The following is a 19,445-nucleotide window of genomic DNA, read 5'->3' on the forward strand; positions in this document are numbered from 1 at the left end:
ACTTGATGTTATCATATATGTATTTTTACAGCTTAAAGCATCACCACTCCTTGATGACCATGATACACTTCAATATAATCCCATGTTCTTTGACTAGTTTATTCCAAGCCTGAGTGATATAAACCTAGGTCTTTCCTCTACTTCTACTACTCATGCAAAATTATTGTTCATCAAGTGACATGAAGCAGAGTGATGTATATAAATCTACAAACAATAGAGATACAAGAGCAAAAAGTAGTCTATTTGAGACTTTGAATTATACCCTTATGAACTCAACCCACCAATTAGACCCAACTATGTAGGCTGAATCCCAAGACGCTTCAAAGAAGGATACTTAAACTCACTTGTAGATTAGTGCCACAAAAACTAATCTACCTACTCATATGAAATCTTTACTAGTTGGTTGATCTCTGAGCAGTATGTCTAGCAATTTGGAAAATAAAGATAATTCCTTTGAAGTAGAATGGCTACTTCAATTTGTTTCCATATTCACTACCTATGCTAAATTATTTGTAATAATTGATTTATTCCTTGTCGACAATGAGATGATTCAAGTTGCTTCCAATAGGCATCCCACTTGGGAAGAAAGTTAACATCTCTTCCAAAAAAGCCTCTTAATTCAGGCTAAGTATGTGAAGACCCTCCCTCAAAAGCAATTTCATTCATGCTAAATTATCCCTTCTCATGCTTCCCTAATTGAAATCAAAGACCGATCAATACTTGGTCAACTTGAGTAGAATTACCATTCCTCAAGTCCATTCTTACAAAAGTTGTTTTCTCATCGACTTGAGCTTGTTGGCAATGGTAGTTACCTCATGACAATGTCTAAGTAACAACCATCCTACCTTTTGGTTTTCTCTATGATATTCTTCAAGAAATCCCTTTTCCTTTATCAACAATAATTCCTCCTATATTCATCAATTCAAGGTTCCTTGCTTCATCAACCATAGTCAATGGAAGGTTCCATCATGGAGTCAACTTTTAAGTATGTATTAGTTTATGTAAGCACATAGTCTCACATAGTATTTGCTTCATAACCTATATATGTTTTGGGTCCTCAAGTATGGGATAACATTTAGGCTTGCTTAGAGTTTGACCCATCAATCAATTACACTTACACTTGCACAAATCATTACACGTGTAAGTTACATACACCTCTTAGGGAGAGTGCAAGTTGGCTTGCAAGATTTTTTGTAGAAGACCATTTGAAGAACCATCAACATCGATGGACTCAATATCATCACCATTCCTTTATCCCATGTTATTATCATCTTACCATCATTGAGCCATATCTTTTTGGACATCATCTACAATATCAACATAAGTACCATCTTTGTTCACCATAGTTCCTCATGAGTAGCATTTTTTACTCCATCAAGAATTCTTCATCGATTGTTTCCAACATTCTGCAACTCAGTGCAAGGTACAACATGATATCTTTGATGTGAGTGCCATGGGATTGATACTCCTCTCAAAGGAGGGCAATGTTAACATTAAATGTGGAAGGCTAGTCAAATGCCACTAAGAGTAAAAATGCTATAGGTTAAATGCCAAAAGTCAAAGTAAAGGCAAAGTGCAAATGCCAAATTGGTAGTTACTATGCTAAAGCACTTTAGTGATTACTTTTGGACACTTTTCTTATTTTTGTACTTCATGGATATCACATTATCATAGTAGTATTATTTTTTGAGAACTAGGCTCACTCCTATGCACATTGCATTTATCAAACATGCAATTGCTGCGTGGATTGTGCACATGGAAATGTAGTTGCAATAGGGTAGGTTAGGTCTAATTAGGTTAAGGTACAAGCATACTTCAAGGAATGACCAGCCTAGATCCCACAAAGTAGATAAGACATCCAAAAGAGAGTGCAAACCCTAATTCACAAAGGCAGAAATCTAAAATGCAAAATAGGTACAAATCCTAAAATCCAAATGGGACACCACCCTAGAGAAGTGACTTAATCCTGACCCTAAACGTGGTCTATATAAGGGTTTCAGGTATTATTTGTATTTATCCTTTTGATGCATCCATGCTATGGAAGCTTTGTTAATCCAACTATTGAGCAACCATTGTCTTCTTCTATTCTATCATCTTATCTTCATTGTTGACAGTGAGGGAGAGAGAGATTGAGAGGTGTGTTGAGTAAGAGACTAATGAAAGTGAAGCTTTATATATTCTTATTCTTCTTCCTATCCATGGCAAGAGGGTTGAGTTTGGAGTTGTGCGTGAGGTTGTGAGATTGCAAGAGAGTGAGAGATCTGGTGTGATAGAGCTCTTCTCGATCTTTTTCCTATTTATCTTCTCGATCATTGAGAGGTGTCTTGTATTGTTTCTTTCTTGGGTTGGAGAGAAGGACACATAGTTAGTTACAGTGAAATGTTGAGAAGACAAGGTCAAAGATTGTCTTTGAGGGAGAGAATCAGCACTTGTTGCCTCTACACATATGGGATTAGTCTCCTCACATTAAGAGATGCAAAAAGGACACCACTAGCCAAATTGGAAGTGGAATAGGACACTTTTATACACATGAGTAGAGAGATAATGATATGAAAGAGGAAGAAAATATGAAGTAAATGATTAAAAATACTAATATTTAGAGTTACAACTAATGTATCCCGACCCAAAATGGTGGGAGATACAAGCATACATAATTGGAGAGATAATGGTGGTGACGATGTAGGAAGATAAAGAGAAAGAAGGGGTGGAGAGGATGATGGTACAGAGGGGTTTGGGGTAGTGGAATGGAAAGAAAGGAGACAATGGAGAGATGGAAAATGAGGGAGGATGAGGACAAGAATAGGAGAGGGTGAGGGTATGATGAAGTGGGGGATAAGGAGGGTGATAAAGTTAGAAGATGGATGGGGGGTGAGGGAGAGGGAGATCGTATGTGTGATGAAAGGGATAAGAAGGGTGGTGGAGTGAAGAGAGATGGGGGAGTAGTGAAGGAGAGGAAGAGAATAGAGATAGTGAGAATGGTCGTAGAGTAAAGTATGTGTGTCTCTCCCTTGAAAGGCTCAAAGGAGTCTCCTTTTCTAGACACTTGGTTGGATTATATTATTTGCTAATTCTAATTAATCAATCATAATTTTAATTAATTAGAGTCTCAAATCGGATGATGCACTAGGTGATGTAAGGCAATGCATAACATGCTTTGTTGTATTGTGTGCATGAGTCTTTACATTCAAGCTTCCCAAAATAATAAGAAAAGGGAAAGTAAACTACAAAGGTTGAAAAATGTAAGGAAGACTTGTGCACGTGTATTACTAATATAATGTGATGATTTACAATATGGATAGATAGTTTTACAAGGTTTTGAGTAGAGAGAATGTGAAAATGTTTGTACACTTCTTACAATATGTTCCATCCTCCAAAAGGACATGAACCTTGCTTTGAAGAGAGATCTATGGAGAAAAAAGCTTTGAATAATAATTGAGAAGAGTCGTGAATCTCCACCATTGTAGATATGGTCTTTGTTACGAATCTTTTCGTGTACCAATATATTATTATATTTTTTCCTTTTGTGGCCAAAGCTTTTTTCATGCATGCACCATTTATGAAGCTCCAAATATTAAAAGGGAGAATATCATAGTTAATAGGCTAGGGAAGGTGAGATGAATGAAATGAGGAAGATATAAGAGAGAACAAAAAGGAAAATGGATGTATGCACCACATGGAGAGTTATTAGAGTATTTCTTAAAATACTCAAAGGCATGTGTTAACCCCAACATGACGAAAGCAAAAGGAAATAAAAAAGATGCAGGTCAAAGGCGGAAAAAAGGTAGCCTGACTGAAGAAAGAAGAGGAGAAAAGGCCAAAAGTGCAAGGGCAACCTTAAAAGTCCAAGGGAAATACAAAAGGGGAAATGCGCATTTTAAAATATAAAGGTGCACCCTGAAATCTTGTAAAAGAGCGCCGGGATCTCACCCGTGCAATTTGTAAATGTAGACGGGCGGTGGAAAGGAAGCTAGGAAGATAGAAGGACAATGGGAAAAAGGGCCTAGGCTACGGCTGGCCATGTTAAAAAGGGGAAAAGGGGATGACCGCCCAAAAGGGATTTAGGGTTTTGTATATAAAGTTGAAAAGTGAATGAGAAGCTCATTCTTGTGTGTGGCCAAAAGTAGTTCTCTTCTTCTTCTTCTTCTTCTTCTTGTTCTTGCTTGCTTGAGCTTGTGCTTGAGAGAGGGAGTGTGAGAGTGTGAGGGAGTGAGTGTGTGAGGGTGAGGGACCGAGGAGGAGAAGCTCTCCATCTTCTCCTCTCTTCTTCTCTTCTCTTCTCTTCTCTTCTCTTGCTCGCGACAATGGAGCTTGGAGCATGGAGCTTGAGGATGGAGCTTGCTTGAAGCTTGCACTTGGATCGTGGAGCTACCGGAGTGCGCGGGAGAGGAGGTAACTCGAATGGCATGGAGGTAAGCTCACTACCCCCGTAGATATGGATGGCGTGTCGGCTATGTGAGAGGTAGCCATTAGTGCTCGGCTTGGAACTCTTGAAACAATAAGTGGTCTGTGGGTCTTGGCGGTTGAGTGAAAACTCCCACATTTTGGTTCCGTTGCCGGGACCAACGGATTCAAGCCTTGAGCGCTTGCGCACTTCGAATCGAACATTGGAGTAGGGTTTTCCCCGGACCGGTGTTTGAGATAGGTAGGAAGCGAGGGGGTTGAAGATGGTATTCGATCTCCTTGGCAAGTAGGTTTCTTGTTTTTCTTGAGATTTATGCTGTGAGATGGAGTAGTGTAGGTAGTTACTTTGTGATTTGCAAGCATTAGAGTAGGAGAAAACAAAGAAAAACAAAGAAAATAAGCACTAGGGCTACTGTTGCAAAACAGGGCAGAAACATGGCAAGAATCGTGCAAAAGTGGTAAAAAACTTATTTGCGATGCCTAAGGTTGGTGAATGAGTTATTGGGGGTGCCAATACCATACCTGGAAGAGGGTATAAGGGCCAAAAGTGGCAAGAAAGGCCACAGTGTGCATTGCAGGGTTTTAGGAGAGTAGGAGAGAAGAGGAAAGCTTGGCGAGGAAATCCGCTCCGATCTTGGCATCAAGGAGATCGTCGGCTAGCCCAGGTAATTCTACACCTTCCCTTACAGTAGTAGGACCAATCTGGAGTTGCACAATAAGGGGGAAGACCCCCAGCGCCCTGCACATCGAATTTTGTGAGCTGCGGCAAAAACACGCGCGGCGTTCGGCGCGTCCGAGTCATGTCGACTCTGCTCCGAGGCCCAGACTTGGCCCTTGGACCACCCGGTCCACTCGGTCGGCCTCGGACCGTCCGAGTCGACCCATCCGAGACTCAAATTCGGCCCTTGGCCACGTCCCACATTCGGCCCTCGGCCCGGCCGAGTGATCCCGTCCAAATTCGTCCGAATCGTCCGAACTCAACCCTTGGCCCATGCGCCTCGGCCCGTCCGAGTAACCCACTCGGACCCTGCAATTCGAACCTGTTAGGCCGAATTTAGATTTTCTCAAATCTTAACCTGAAGATAGTGAATTTAATAAACGGTCCTCCAAATTGTGCATGGCTTCTACCGTAATGGCCCTGCGGTAACGGCCCCCTCCGCAGCTCCCCCAAGTAGGTTGGAGAGAAAACGTGCGCAGTGACAGGTCCTTCAAATTGGACCCCAGTGTAGTAATGGCTCTACATGAGCATGGATTCTCGCTTGCAAAAGAGCAACCAAAAGCCCGTACCCAAATGGAGACAAACAGAGACCCTAGAACCTCAATGGGCCCATCTAGCCAACAAGGGCAAAAAGGCCACATTGCAAAAATGCATATGTGTTGTATTCGGGCTGCATCTAGTCAAAGCGGAAAGCAACAACATCAAGCTACAATAGCGAGAATGACTAGACATGACAGTCCTGACGAGAGATGTATCTTGAGCAACACTGCACAGACAACCCAAGACATTAGTGGAGGATCCCCATCTGGTCGTGTAGTTGAGAACTCAAGGGAATTTGCCAGAAGGCTTAAATTTCCAAGCCAAGACCCGGAAGATGAAGACATAGTACCACCTGCTTATCTTAGGGTCAAACTCACCGCGAAACAAGAGCACACTATCGATGCTCTAATTGATGAAGGAGCAGATTTTAATATCTTGACCTATGAATCATGGACCCTACTAGGCCAACCAGAGCTCACATCGACTAGTGCAACTCTTAGCCCTTATGGGGGACAATTGAAATGGAAAGCTTGCCTATCCTATTTCATGTCCCTCCAAATAGTGCTAGCTGCGGGAAAGAAACCCTCCTAGGAAGACCCTTCAAAAGGGCGACCAAATGTGAGGCTGACTGCGCAGCTCAGAGGATACACCTGATGCTACTAGGTGTGAGGATAGTCACAACCTTTAGCAAGGGTGATCTCATCGAACCTCGAGGGAAAGGCAAGCAAGCTGCGGACATAACAGCCAAGCCTGCTGACAAGAGCAAGGACTTGTTGGAAGAGTTAATACAAGCACATGTCGAACAACGAGAACCAGTGAGTGTGGCTAGGCCTAGAACAAGAAGGTCAAGAGACAATGCCAAGGATGGGCTTTGGACTTACAAATATCATAGAAGACCCCAAAAGAAGCCCAAGCCTTATAGACGCAGGCATCGATAGAGGGTCAGCACAACACCGCGATGGATATCCAAAGCGTTGCTACGTGCTCAAGGGTACTACGCAAGTAACCGATGGATTTGGGTACCAAAATCCCTTGCTAAACCACTTCTATCAGCTAAAGGCCAGAGTGCATCAAAAGCAACGAAGCATAGGAGGAAATTTAAGAGAAACTCTAGGTTTCGAGGCAAGAAACTAGATAGGATTGTTCAAAAGAAAGAGCCTTAGCCAAACATGCTAAATAGACAGATGTCATATGTAGCCATTGAGCACGCACAAAAATTATTAGTGCCCCAAGAGCCTTTGATTTCCCAAGGGGAGAACAAGCATCGTAGGCACAACATTGCTCATGGCAAGGCTGCTCGCTCAACCAAGCAAATGGCACAATAGTCTAATAGCCTTGAGCAAATCATTCAGCCAGTGCCAAGTCCACCTAAGAGTCCTAGATCTCCTACATCCTCTTTTTCCAAATAGACATAGGAAGCACAACAGCGGTTGTCAAGGGAAACTGCTCAATTCCAATCTCTATCTCCATCTAAGCTTCCAAATGTCCAAGAGGTGGGACGTGACACCATCTGTAGCTCTCGGTCCAAGGATATGCCTGTGCAACCCAGTGTGACCAGGTCACTACACAGACGAATGCTCAAAGGGCAACAGAGGATGCGACCACTTCCGATCGTCCTAAGGACCTGACACTGCAATCCACCAAGGGGAGCCAGCCCACTAAACTAGCTACTACTACTTCCAATCAGGGATCCCTTGGCCGTGACAATGCCCTATGTGGAACGTGTCCTTAGTAGTTTACCTCTAGAGGAGGTGTCGCAACCAACTTCCTCGAAAACTCCAACACTTTCAAAGTGCCTAAAGCCTAGGCTGGAGGAGTTAAACACAAAGGAGTTGGTTGAAGAGCTAGACTCCCCCAAAAAGGAGATAGTTGTATCCACGCAACCTGGCAAGGCTATTCCACAGGCCACAACTAGGTCCCATGAGAACACATTAGCGGTCGATCTAGCCCAAGGTCCTGAGCCGTTAGATGCACCTGCATTGACCAAGAAAAAGAGGATAAAACAACGAAAACAACAACAATTGCAGGTGGTTGTGGATCCCAAGAACATTGAGATGAAGGGCGCTGGAGAGCTGATGAATAAAGCATCGAGTCCATCCACCAATGAACCCACTGATGCCTCTCCTAATTGCAATGAAACCTCAGACACATCTGTGTGCTCTGAAAAACCAAAGCAACCGTTGCCATCAACAGTTGCTTGCAACACTATATCCACTGACAATAGAACTTGCATTGACCAATCAAGAGTGGATACAACGTCGTCACAACAGGGTGACAAATCTATACCAGTCACATCTGAGAAGAACCATGACAAAATAGCAGCAAAACCTCAGGAGAAACATGAGAACCCCAAGAGCATAAGAAATCCTAGCGCTGATCAATCTTGCTCATCTAGGCCTGAGCCCCCAGTCATGCTGAAGCCTAAGGAAACTCTTAGAACTTTGCATGAGATAGCAACCGAGAAAGCCCTCGTTGAACATAGAAGTGTCACAGAATGCTTAACTGAGTTGGATGCTAAGCTCAAAGTGGTCGCACGTGTCTACGTCCTTACGGACATGGGCACAATCCCTAAGGAGCAGCTTGGAGATTACTTGACCTTTCCTCTATCATGGGAAGAACAAGAACATCTTAACGGGCACTACGATAGGCTCCTGCATGAACGCATGCGACTCATCCCTGATGAGGAGGCTGATGAACTGCGCTTAACTGTCACGTTCAATGAAATGCTCTGCCGACTGAATCTCGTAGACATAGAGAAACTAAAGCGACTATCAACAGGCCAGAGTCAATTTGAGCAGTGTTGGTGCGAAAGCCGTGTTGTAATGGCCGAACTAGGGGCTCAGATCATGACGGTCTCAGAAGAGCGATTGGCCAAATGGCGGTCTCAAAGAGACCCAACCTATGTGGCACCAACTTCCCTTCGAGTGCTGACTGAAATTCGGGGTACGGACTTAGCTGGAACTAGGCTACAGGGCCCTTTGATTGATAAGGTTCTCACTGAGGAGGAGTTACATATTGCCAGTAGACTTGGTCAAGGTTCCATACTACTCGACGTGGAAAAATATCTATCAGTATTAAGTAAGCTGCCGCGAATACTAGATGCGTGTGCCACGCTTCGATACAACCGCGAGTTCTACACTTGGTTCTTATCCTTGTGAAGTGACATGGATTCATAAATATGTATATAAATAAACACTGCTTTTTGTGTCACCGTGTATAAACAATGTCAACACACACAAGCAATGACAGTCAAGCACAGGGAGAAGAGTGGGGTCAGATAAACTAAGCTCCTCAAGTCCTCCTCTCATCACACATTCAAAAACCGTGTGACCAGCCCCACCTCCAAGTGAAGGGCATTCAACCCACATTGCCGCCATAGGAAGCCTTGACCAACAACTCTGATGGTGTAGACAGGGGGTAATCCCTTCCAGAACACCTGCTTCCCTTTTTGGTCTATCCTTTCGAGGATGTGCCCTGTCCCACTCCACGACAACCAGTCCATGCGACTTAGCATAAACTAATATTCGCTAATGACTGGAGGCAACGCGAACATCAGCATGGGGGGCATTCCTCTACAACAAACACCGCATGCCTCACCCCTCCCCTTCTTGTCATATGCGCTTCATAAACCACACTAAAATTCCTTCCATGCAAACATTTGTATCCTATATCCAGGTCTAACCCTTGGATTGCGTCTTGCAGGCTTCCTTTTTTGGCGGAACGCATGGAGAATCATGGAGATCTGGCATGCAAAGACGCTCTTCGCAAAAGACGGGAGCATGTGGCACGCGCCCCTCCACCGGAGCGCTATGTGCCCACCATCAAGAGGTATGCCAAGAAGCGAGGCCCTAAGCGACACTGTCTAGGGCGAAGGCCGAAGAATCCTCGAGTCAAGAAAGCCAAGACTCAAAACGCGCAACAGGTGGCAGCACTAGTGGCACGAACCCCCAGCTCACGCTTGGGCCCCAGATGCTCAAGGGTAGAAAGGGCAGCTCGGGAAAGAGAAGAATTTAATGAATTGTTTAAAGACATTCTGGAGACGGTAGCGGGCCGGGACTACACCATTCATGTCCTAGCCGACATGTTCCCTACCCAACCCCACAGGAGCCCCACACCAGCAAAGCCCCAATCACCCGGCCACCCAGACTCGCCCCGCCTCGTACAAATAGAGTAGCCCCATGCTGTATAAAGGGCTTATCAAATGCTACCTGGCCATAACTTTTAATCTTTAAAAGGTTAAATGTTGACATGTTCCCAAATTGTACGAACTTTTCATATCTGCGTTTAATATACTTCACGTCTTTAGCAAAAGAAAAAGCTAATCAAGTGTAGGTGATAAATGTCTAAGTCAACACCATAGAATTCAGATAAGTGATGTCTCCTTGCATTACACTGGTTTATTATAGTTGCAGCAAAGACCATGCATGTACTCTCATGAAGCGACAAGTGGATATAGGATGAGACAGGTCTTTGCGCGAAAGTGTTCAATGCCCGATCACCGTAGGACCATCGACCCCACAAGGAGCCGCGGCAAAGCCACGCTGCCAAAAGCACGAATCACCCTTGCCAACCGCCCACACCGCATGGGCCATGCTCCCTTTCTGGGTCAAGCTCTATAGTTGGCTCACGACGGTCGTTACCTCAATTGTGCCAACATCGCATGTGTCGCAAGGAGGTTTGCAATATCTCAAGTGTATCTCCCCATTTTGCCAACTACTTCTCTAACAACGAGGCTAGGGCAATATCATCATTGTACTATCCATTTTCTGCGCCTTCGAAGCTTGACATTGTCCAACCCATTGAAAGGCTAATAGCCTCAACATATTGTAATGGTTGTACTCAGGCAAGTCCAAAAAAAAAAAGAAAAAAGAAAAAAGAAAAAAGAAAAAAAAGAGACGCACCCACGATCACAGCACAACACCTAGGGGTCCTCAATTCAGGTACGTCTAGTGACCTTGGTCAACTAGCTTCGTCCCTAGTCCCCTAGACCCTTACCATTCTTTTTCACCCACAATTGTTCAGGGCACATCGAGGGCAGGACATACTTGAAAAGCTTGTCTCGCCTATGGTTAGACCTGTCACCCTGACCCACTTGCACAACTCTCTCTTGCACTCTGCCTTAGTACCATTGCAATCAGTGGTGATACGCACCGCACGATTGGCCATGAACAGAACACCGTACTCATCAACCAAGTCCAATAGTTTCTAGCTATTGAAAGTGCAGTGTCCTTGTATTCAATTATGCTACGTCATTCAGTCACAATGCAAAGGATGTCTCATATACCTTCACGTATACTTCTTCTCAACATCGACAACTTTGCTTCATCCACGCATTGTTACGAGAAACTAGCCCGCGGTCTTCTAACTACGTAATATCTAAGTATGTACGAGCACTCCCATAATATCTGCAACAAAAATATACACAGTTTGGGTCCTCAAGTGCAGGACAATACTCCAGGCTCGCTTAGAGTTTGACCTGTCTCCCAAACTAATCAAAATATGTCTTGTGCACGATAAGAAGACTAGCACTAACCCTTAAGGAGAGACCACATGAGAGGTTTTCCAATTGCAGGTATTGAAGACTCCAACGAAGGTGTTGTTCGATCTTCATCAACACTCAACTCTGAATTCCTATCCTTATCACCTTGTAAGCCTGCCAAGAATAATCATGTACAGAATCCCTAAACAAATCGCCACTTGTACTCCATCAATGCAAACCCCTCAAAGAACAGCCCTACCATCAACTCCCATTGCCCTACCACCTACCACTTACCCACCAACGTGCCCCCAACGACCTTCCTCCCCACCACTAGCAACACTCCATCATGGCAACCACAGGCGTCCTTGTCACCCATGTCTTCGGTGCATGCTACAGCCTGCTATCTACGACGGTGAGTGCCAGGGGACTGGCACTCATCTAGGAGGGGGGTAATGTTAACCCCAACATGAAGAAAGCAAAAGGAAATAAAAAAGATGCAGGTCAAAGGCGGGGAAAAAAGGTAGCCCGACTGAAGAAAGAAGAGGAGAAAAGGCCAAAAGTGCAAGGGCAACCTTAAAAGTCCTAGGGAAATACAAAAGGTGAAAGGCGCATTTTAAAATATAAAGGCGCACCCTGAAATCTTGTAAAAGAGCGCCGGGATCTCACCCGTGCAATTTGTAAATGTAGACGGGCGGTGGAAAGGAAGCTAGGAAGATATAAGGACAATGGGAAAAAGGGCCTAGGCTACGGCCGGCCATGTAAAAAAGGGGAAAAGGGGATGACCGCCCAAAAGGGATTTAGGGTTTTGTATATAAAGTTGAAAAGTGAATGAGAAGCTCATTCTTGTGTGTGGCCAAAAGTAGTTCTCTTCTTCTTCTTCTTCTTCTTCTTGTTCTTGCTTGCTTGAGCTTGTGCTTGAGAGAGGGAGTGTGAGAGTGTGAGGGAGTGTGTGTGTGAGGGTGAGGGACTGAGGAGGAGAAGCTCTCCATCTTCTCCTCTCTTCTTCTCTTCTCTTCTCTTCTCTTCTCTTGTCTTGCTCACGGCAATGGAGCTTGGAGGATGGAGCTTGAGGATGGAGCTTGCTTGAAGCTTGCACTTGGATCGTGGAGCTACTCGAGTGCGCGGGAGAGGAGGTAACTCAAACGGCATGGAGGTAAGATCACTATACCCGTAGATATGGATGGCGCGTCGGCTATGTGAGAGGTAGCCATTAGTGCTCGGCTTGGAACGCTTGAAACAATAAGCGGTCTGTGGGTCTTGGCGGTTGAGTGAAAACTCCCACAGCATGTGTGTCCAAGCTTGGTCCCACCTCATCCTTTCATTTTCAAAGATTCTGGCTCCAAGTAAGTGACAACTTTGAATTATTATAAAGGCATTTTCATATCCCCTTATTTGCATATTGACTTTCTTACATGCTTGGCACCATTTCCTTAAATGTGAGGAGACTCTTATGCACCACTCCAAGGTTTTTTAAATGTCATGTGGCTCACTTCTGAATCCATCCAAGTTCACCATGCATGGGGCACTACTAGTGTAGTAATACATGAGCGGCTAGGTAGAGGTGCCTTCACCCCCAACAAGGTTTACATGCAACCAATCTTCTTAGGTTACACTAGGCCTTCCTAGGTGAGTTTTCTTTCATGTAGCATAGGTCACTTACTAACATAGGTTACAATTGTAGGTAATCCTCCATTGTTATACCTAAGGCACTCAACCACATACCTCAACTTCACACTGTAGTACTTTAGCGTCACACTAGGCCACTCAACTAGTCATACTAGACCACACAACCACTCCTTATAGACACTAGGCCACTTGACTACAATTTAGCCACTCTATTACATATCACCTTAGACACTACACACTCAACACATAGCTAGTCAACACCCTAAGGCACAAACAAGCATGTACACATTCCTAAGTTAAGGCACATCATCCTCGTATGGATAGAGGTAGGCCATAGGGTTAGTATTTTCCCTTTGCACTAAATTTCCTTAGGACAACCACATATACACTACTCTTTGTCCACTATTGTGAAAGTAATATGGTACATTACGGACATACTAATAATTTAAGATCACTTTAGGTGTTAGGTCTTAGCCTCACATCGGCCCCACACAACCCTTCATTCTAGGTGCATTAATTCTGTTAGGGCATAGTCCAATTTCCTTGCTTAAGGAGCATCCTCCTTTCACTAAGGACACAAAAAGTTTTTTTAAAAAAACCTTAGGGACACCCATGTTGAGATATTTGCAATCACACCTACTTTAGTCCCTTTGTATAGGACAGCTAGGCTAGGAAGATGCAGTCCATTCTCGGAAGAGAGACAAAATCCCATATGCACAGTGGATGTTAAGTGCTACCAAAGGACTATTGAGATATCGAGCTCCAATCGTGATATGCCAGGGTGACCATTGTGCATTTATGTCACCGACTTGTCAGTTTGCAGATGCGGTTGGTACACCGCTCATGAATAATAGCTAGATGACAGCTATCCTTATCTACTCTAGTTCGTGGCTCAGTTAGTATGCCACCTTAGTTAGTTGAGTTTGGTTTTGAGACCCATATATAGGGTTCTTCTATCTCTATGTACTTGAGTTCTTTTGGCTTACACAACTAAGAAGAGGAAAATTGTTTTCAGCCTCCACTTGTGTGTGTACTCCCCCATTGTGCAAGCAAGAAAGCTACAAGTGAGACTCCTTCCCTCTCTCCCACAATATTGACATGGTATCAGAGCCTTGTTCGTGGTAAGGAGCTCAAGAAAGCAAGCCAAGTTCGCGGTGTTCTAGTAAGAGGACCAGTGTTGCTTTCATTCTGCTGTCTTGGGAGCAAGTCTCTGCAGGTAGCACAGCTAGAAAGTGCAAGAGTACATTGTCTCAGGTTGAGACGCCCTTCGCGGTGAAGCAAGAGGGCAGTATATGCTGCGGGAAAGGCCTTTAGCCCTTGGTGACCCTGTTTTTTTTTATTTGAGGCCATTTCAGGGCCTGTTTTGGAGGCGGAAGTTTTCTGCACGCACTCAGGAAAAGGCCCAGTTTTATGCTGTGTGACCACTGCTCTACAGGTCGGTGAAAAGTTACTGTAGAAATTGCATCATATGCCTATGCGCAGAGACATTGGGAGTTATAGAATCATCCTTGTTGCCTGTTGATGAAAAATCATCACTAGGAAGTGACTGTGTGGTCAAATACCACTTTTGTTAGTTTTGCAGATTTGCCCTTGTGAGGCTGAAGCTGTGTTCTTTGTAGTGGCAGAATTTTTTGCAGTGTTCTGTAATGGCGTCTGATTCTCTTTCATAGATTGTCACTGAAAAGCTTAACAAGAACAACTTCCAAGCATGGAAGTTTAGAATGAAGAATTTCCTTATGGGAAAAGGATATTGGGAATTTGTTGTAGGAAATGAAGAAGAACCAGTTCTTCCTGATGTTCCCAATCAACAGCAAATGCAGGCATTTAAAGCATGGCATGAGAGAACGAGGAAAGTTATGTACTGGCTGTCTATCAGCATTTCAGACTCTATGATTGTGCATATTCAAGATGCAAGTACGCCAAAGGAGGCATGGGATACTTTGTCAAAAATGTATAGCACAAATACGCAAGCCAGGAAAATGCAGCTCAAGCAAGAGTTGCATAATGTGCAAAGAGAAAATATGAGCATCAATGACTACCACATGAAGGTGAAGAAGATTGTAGATGCACTTGCTTCCATTGGGTTGCCAGTGGAAGATGATGATTTAGTTTCTGTGACCTTGAATGGTCTAGGAAAGGATTATGCACAGTTCCGAACATCCATTTCCGTCCGTGAAAGATTTCCTGATTTTGAGGAGTTGATTGCTCTTCTAATTTCTGAGGAGCAGAGAAATGGTGGTGCATCTTCTTCAGGAGGAACTTCAAAAGAAGCTGTCTTCTACTCAAATGCTGGAAGAGGTAGAGGCAGAGGTAGAGGAGGCCAATCTGGAGGCTGTGGTAGAAATCAGAATATGCAGCAAACTCAAGAAAACCAGTCCTATGGAGGAGGACGTGGTAACTCTAGAGGCAGGGGGAGCTAAAGAGGTCGTGGTGGATGGAAAAGAGACCAAAATGCAAACAACAATGTTGAATGCTACTACTGTGGTAAAATGGGTCATATGGCTAAGGACTGCTATAAAAAGCAGAATGACATCATGAATGGAAAATTGCAACAAGGGAATTATGCATCTTCTAGTAGACAGGGTGATGACAGAAATGAGCATTTGTTTATGGTGCAGCACATGACCAATTCTGTAACAAGTGCAGAAGAAAGAAACGATGTGTGGTATGTTGACTCAGGTGCATCAAACCACATGACAGGTCATGCAGAATGGATGCAGGATGCAAGGAAAATGGAAAAACCAGGATTTGTGGAGACTGGTGATGATACTGCACATCCTATTGTGCAGATTGGAAAAATTCATTTGTCTATGCAGGATGGGAAAAAGAAATACCTATCGAATGTATTTCATGTCCCGAATATCACCAAGAACCTAGTTTCTGTTGGTCAAATGGTTGAGCAGGGCTTGCAGATCAGATTTAACTCTCATGGATGCTTTGTTGAGGATATGAAAAATAAAGGTCACTTGATAGTAAAAGGAAAGAAGAAGGGCAGAATGTTTACGTTGGATGCAGACATGTGTGAATTGAGTGCATGAATGTTTGTACATGGGACCGGTGTAGTTGCAGATATTGATATCTGGCATAAACGCATTGGTCATGTTAATGTACAGCGACTTAAGTCAATGCAGGCCCAAAATATTGTTGCAGGATTGCCTAAATTTGAGGTTGCAGAAATGCATAAGGTATGTGAAGCCTGCCAATTTGGAAAACAGGCAAGGAAACCATTTCCTAGATATGTTCAAGAGAGTAAGAAGCCATTGAAATTAATCCACTCTGATGTATGGACTACTAAAGCTGCATCTCTTGGAGGCTGTCATTATTTTGTCACTTTTATTGATGACTATAGCATAAAAGTTTGGGTGTATTTTATGAAAAAGAAAAGTGAAGTTTTTGGGCATTTCAAAACTCTTAAAGCTATGGTTGAAAAAGAAACAGGCTTGCAAATAAAATGCCTAAGGTTAGATGGAGGGGGAGAGTACCTCTCAAATAAGTTTGCAAGGTTCTTGCAGGAGCATGGCATAAAGCAGCAATATTCATGTAGTCATTTCCCACAACAAAATGGAATTGCAGAAAGAAAAAACAGGCATATTAGAGAGGTATCTCGTGCCATGCTCAATAAAAAAGACCTGCCAGATTTTTATTGGGCTGAGGCAGTTGCTACAGCAGTCTACATAATGAACAGGACTCCCATTGCAGCAATACATGGGATGACTCCAGAGGAGAGGTATAGTGGTAGGAAACCAGATATTTCTCATTTGGAATTTTTTGGTTGCATTGCCTATGTTCATGTGCCAGATGAGTTGAGATCCAAGTTGGATCCAAAAACTGAGAAGTGCATCCTTATTGGTTACTCTTTGCAGCAAAAAGGGTATAGATGCTATAAACCTTCTACTCGTAAGTTTACAGTGAGCTGAGATGTTGTTTTTGATGAGATGAGTAGCTGGTATAAACTAGTAAATGTGATTGATAATGTAGATGCACAAAATGGTAATGCTGCACAGAATTCACAGCAGCAGTCACAAGATATTAGTGGACCTGGAGCGTCCTCTAGCAGTGGTTCACATTCTTCGCCATGGACAGGCAGATTGAGATCAGGAGAATCTTCTCAAAGCAATGTAGATAGTGGTATGCAGATAGTGGAAAAGAGAAGGTAGATCAGCCCATGTTTGATGTGAATGCAGGTCACTCTTATGTGGATGGTGAATCTAGTGGCTCAGAACAGAGCATTGATGATGAGTTGGGTATTTCTTCTATTGTTACACCTGGAGTAAGGAAGACTAGGGATGTTTTGAGAGCACATGGTAGTGAACCTACTTTGCGCAGGTCTACCAGAGCTAGGTATCCTGTGGATAGGCTGAAATATGATGGATTTACAGCTATTCACTATGTATATATGGTCAAAGTGATACAGGAACTAGAACCCACTTCTTTTGAGCAAGCCATGGGAAAAGAAAAATGGGAGAAAGCAATGGATGCCTTGGAAGCAAATGCTACATGGGAATTGGTACCTTTGCCTAAAGGTAAGAATGCAATTGGTTGTAAGTGGGTTTATAAGGTGAAGCACAATGCAGATGGTTCTGTGAACAGATACAAGGCAAGATTAGTAGTCAAGGGGTATGCACAAACATATGGCATTGATTATGAAGAAACATTCAGTCCGGTTGCAAGGATGGCAACCATAAGAGCAGTCATTGCTATGGCTGCATCAAAGGAATGGTCTTTACATCAGATGGATGTAAAGAATGCCTTCTTGCATGGTGATTTGCAAGAAGAGGTATATATGGAGCAGCCACCAGGTTATGTGCATGCTGTTCATCCTGAGTTTGTTTGCAGGTTGAAGAAAGCATTGTATGGCTTGAAGCAAGCACCTAGAGCATGGTCTGACAAGATAGGACAGTATCTTGTCACTATTGGCTTTCAGATTTCCAAGGCAGATTTCTCACTTTATGTGAGAAAAACAGAGAAAGGTATTATGCTACTTGTCATTTATGTTGATGATTTGATTATCACAGGTGATAGTGATGAATATATCCTTCATGTGAAAATGCTATTGAAGCAGAAGTTTGAGATGAAGGATTTGGGAGAGCTGCGTTATTTCTTGGGCATTGAGGTGATTAGATCACCAAGTGGGATATGGCTCTTACAAAGGCAGTATGGATTGGACATGCTGTCCAAATATGGGATGACAGGCTGTAAACCTATTTCAGTTCCTTTGGAGCAGAATGTGAAGTTGAGCGCAGATGCAAGTGAGCTTCTCGAAGACCCTACTATGTACAGACACATAGTAGGAAGTTTGATTTATATGACTATTACCAGGCCAGATTTGAGCTATGTTGTTGGATTGGTAAGTTAGTTTATGCAGGCTCCGAGGAAACCACATTTGGATGCGGCTAGATGCATACTCAGATATGTGAAGTCCACATTGCAGTATGGATTATTTTATGAGATTGGGGTTCAGATACAATTGCATGGATACACTGATGCTGATTGGGCTGGTAGTATTTCTGATAGACGATCTACCAATGGATATGTGTTCTCTTTTGGGAGTGCTGCAGTCACTTGGAGCAGCAAGAAACAGCCTACAGTTGCCTTGTCAAGTACAAAGGCTGAGTACAGGGGTGCAGCAATGGCTGCATGTGAGGTAGCTTGGTTGCATAAGCTACTTTATGATATGCATTAGCCTACAAATGGGCCAGTTGTCATTTATTGTGACAACATGAGTATTATACACTTGGAAAATAACCCAGGCTATCATGCTAGAACAAAGCACATTGAGGTGCATTATCACTATGTGTGGAGAGGGTTTTACTAGATCTTATTGATCTAGTTTATGTCAGCACAGAGGATCAGGTAGCTGACATATTTATGAAGGCATTGGGCGCAGAGAAGCTGCGCAAGTTCAGAGACCTGCTTGGTGTGCAGGAATTGGGATTGAGCTCGAGGGAGAGTGCTGAGATATCGAGCTCCACTCGTGATATGCCAGGGTGACCGTTGTGCATTTATGTCACCGACTTGTCAGTTGGCAGATGTGGTTGGTACACCGCCCATGAATAATAGCTAGATGACAACTATCCTTATCTACTCTAGTTCGTGGCTCAGTTAGTATGCCACCTTAGTTAGTTGAGTTTGGTTTTGAGACCCATATATAGGGTTCTTCTATTTCTATGTACTTGAGTTCTTTTGGCTTACACAACTAAGAAGAGGAAAATTGTTTTCAGCCTCCACTTGTGTGTGTACTCCCCCATTGTGCAAGCAAGAAAGCTACAAGTGAGACTCCTTCCCTCTCTCCCACAATCTTGACAAGAACTCTATATAATGATGTACTTGAACTATCATTTTCATATGATGATAATGCAATAATACTTGTCTCTTCTGTCAAGTGTCTGTGTCATTGTTGTCCATACACACGATTGTGTTTATGAGTTCAAGTCTCAATCTTGAAACCTAATCCACTTGTGTAACAGCTGTCTACATTGTCATGTCAACATGAGGTGTGTCTTTATCTTCCATCCTCCATAGCTTCCACCTTTGCCATGCTCTACATCCCACATTTTTAACATGGTTTCAGAGCCCAGTCGAGCATGGCATAACTCCGTTCTCTGCTCTCCCATTCCCTCTTAACCCCAGGTCAGCTCAAGTTCAGCTCATGGTTCCATTTCTCACCTCCATCTCTACTTG

The sequence above is a fragment of the Lygodium microphyllum genome, chromosome 5, assembly GCF_053477565.2.
Source record: "Lygodium microphyllum isolate KBCC chromosome 5, Lygodium_microphyllum_v1.1.10, whole genome shotgun sequence".
In the NCBI taxonomy this organism is placed as follows: domain Eukaryota; kingdom Viridiplantae; phylum Streptophyta; class Polypodiopsida; order Schizaeales; family Lygodiaceae; genus Lygodium; species Lygodium microphyllum.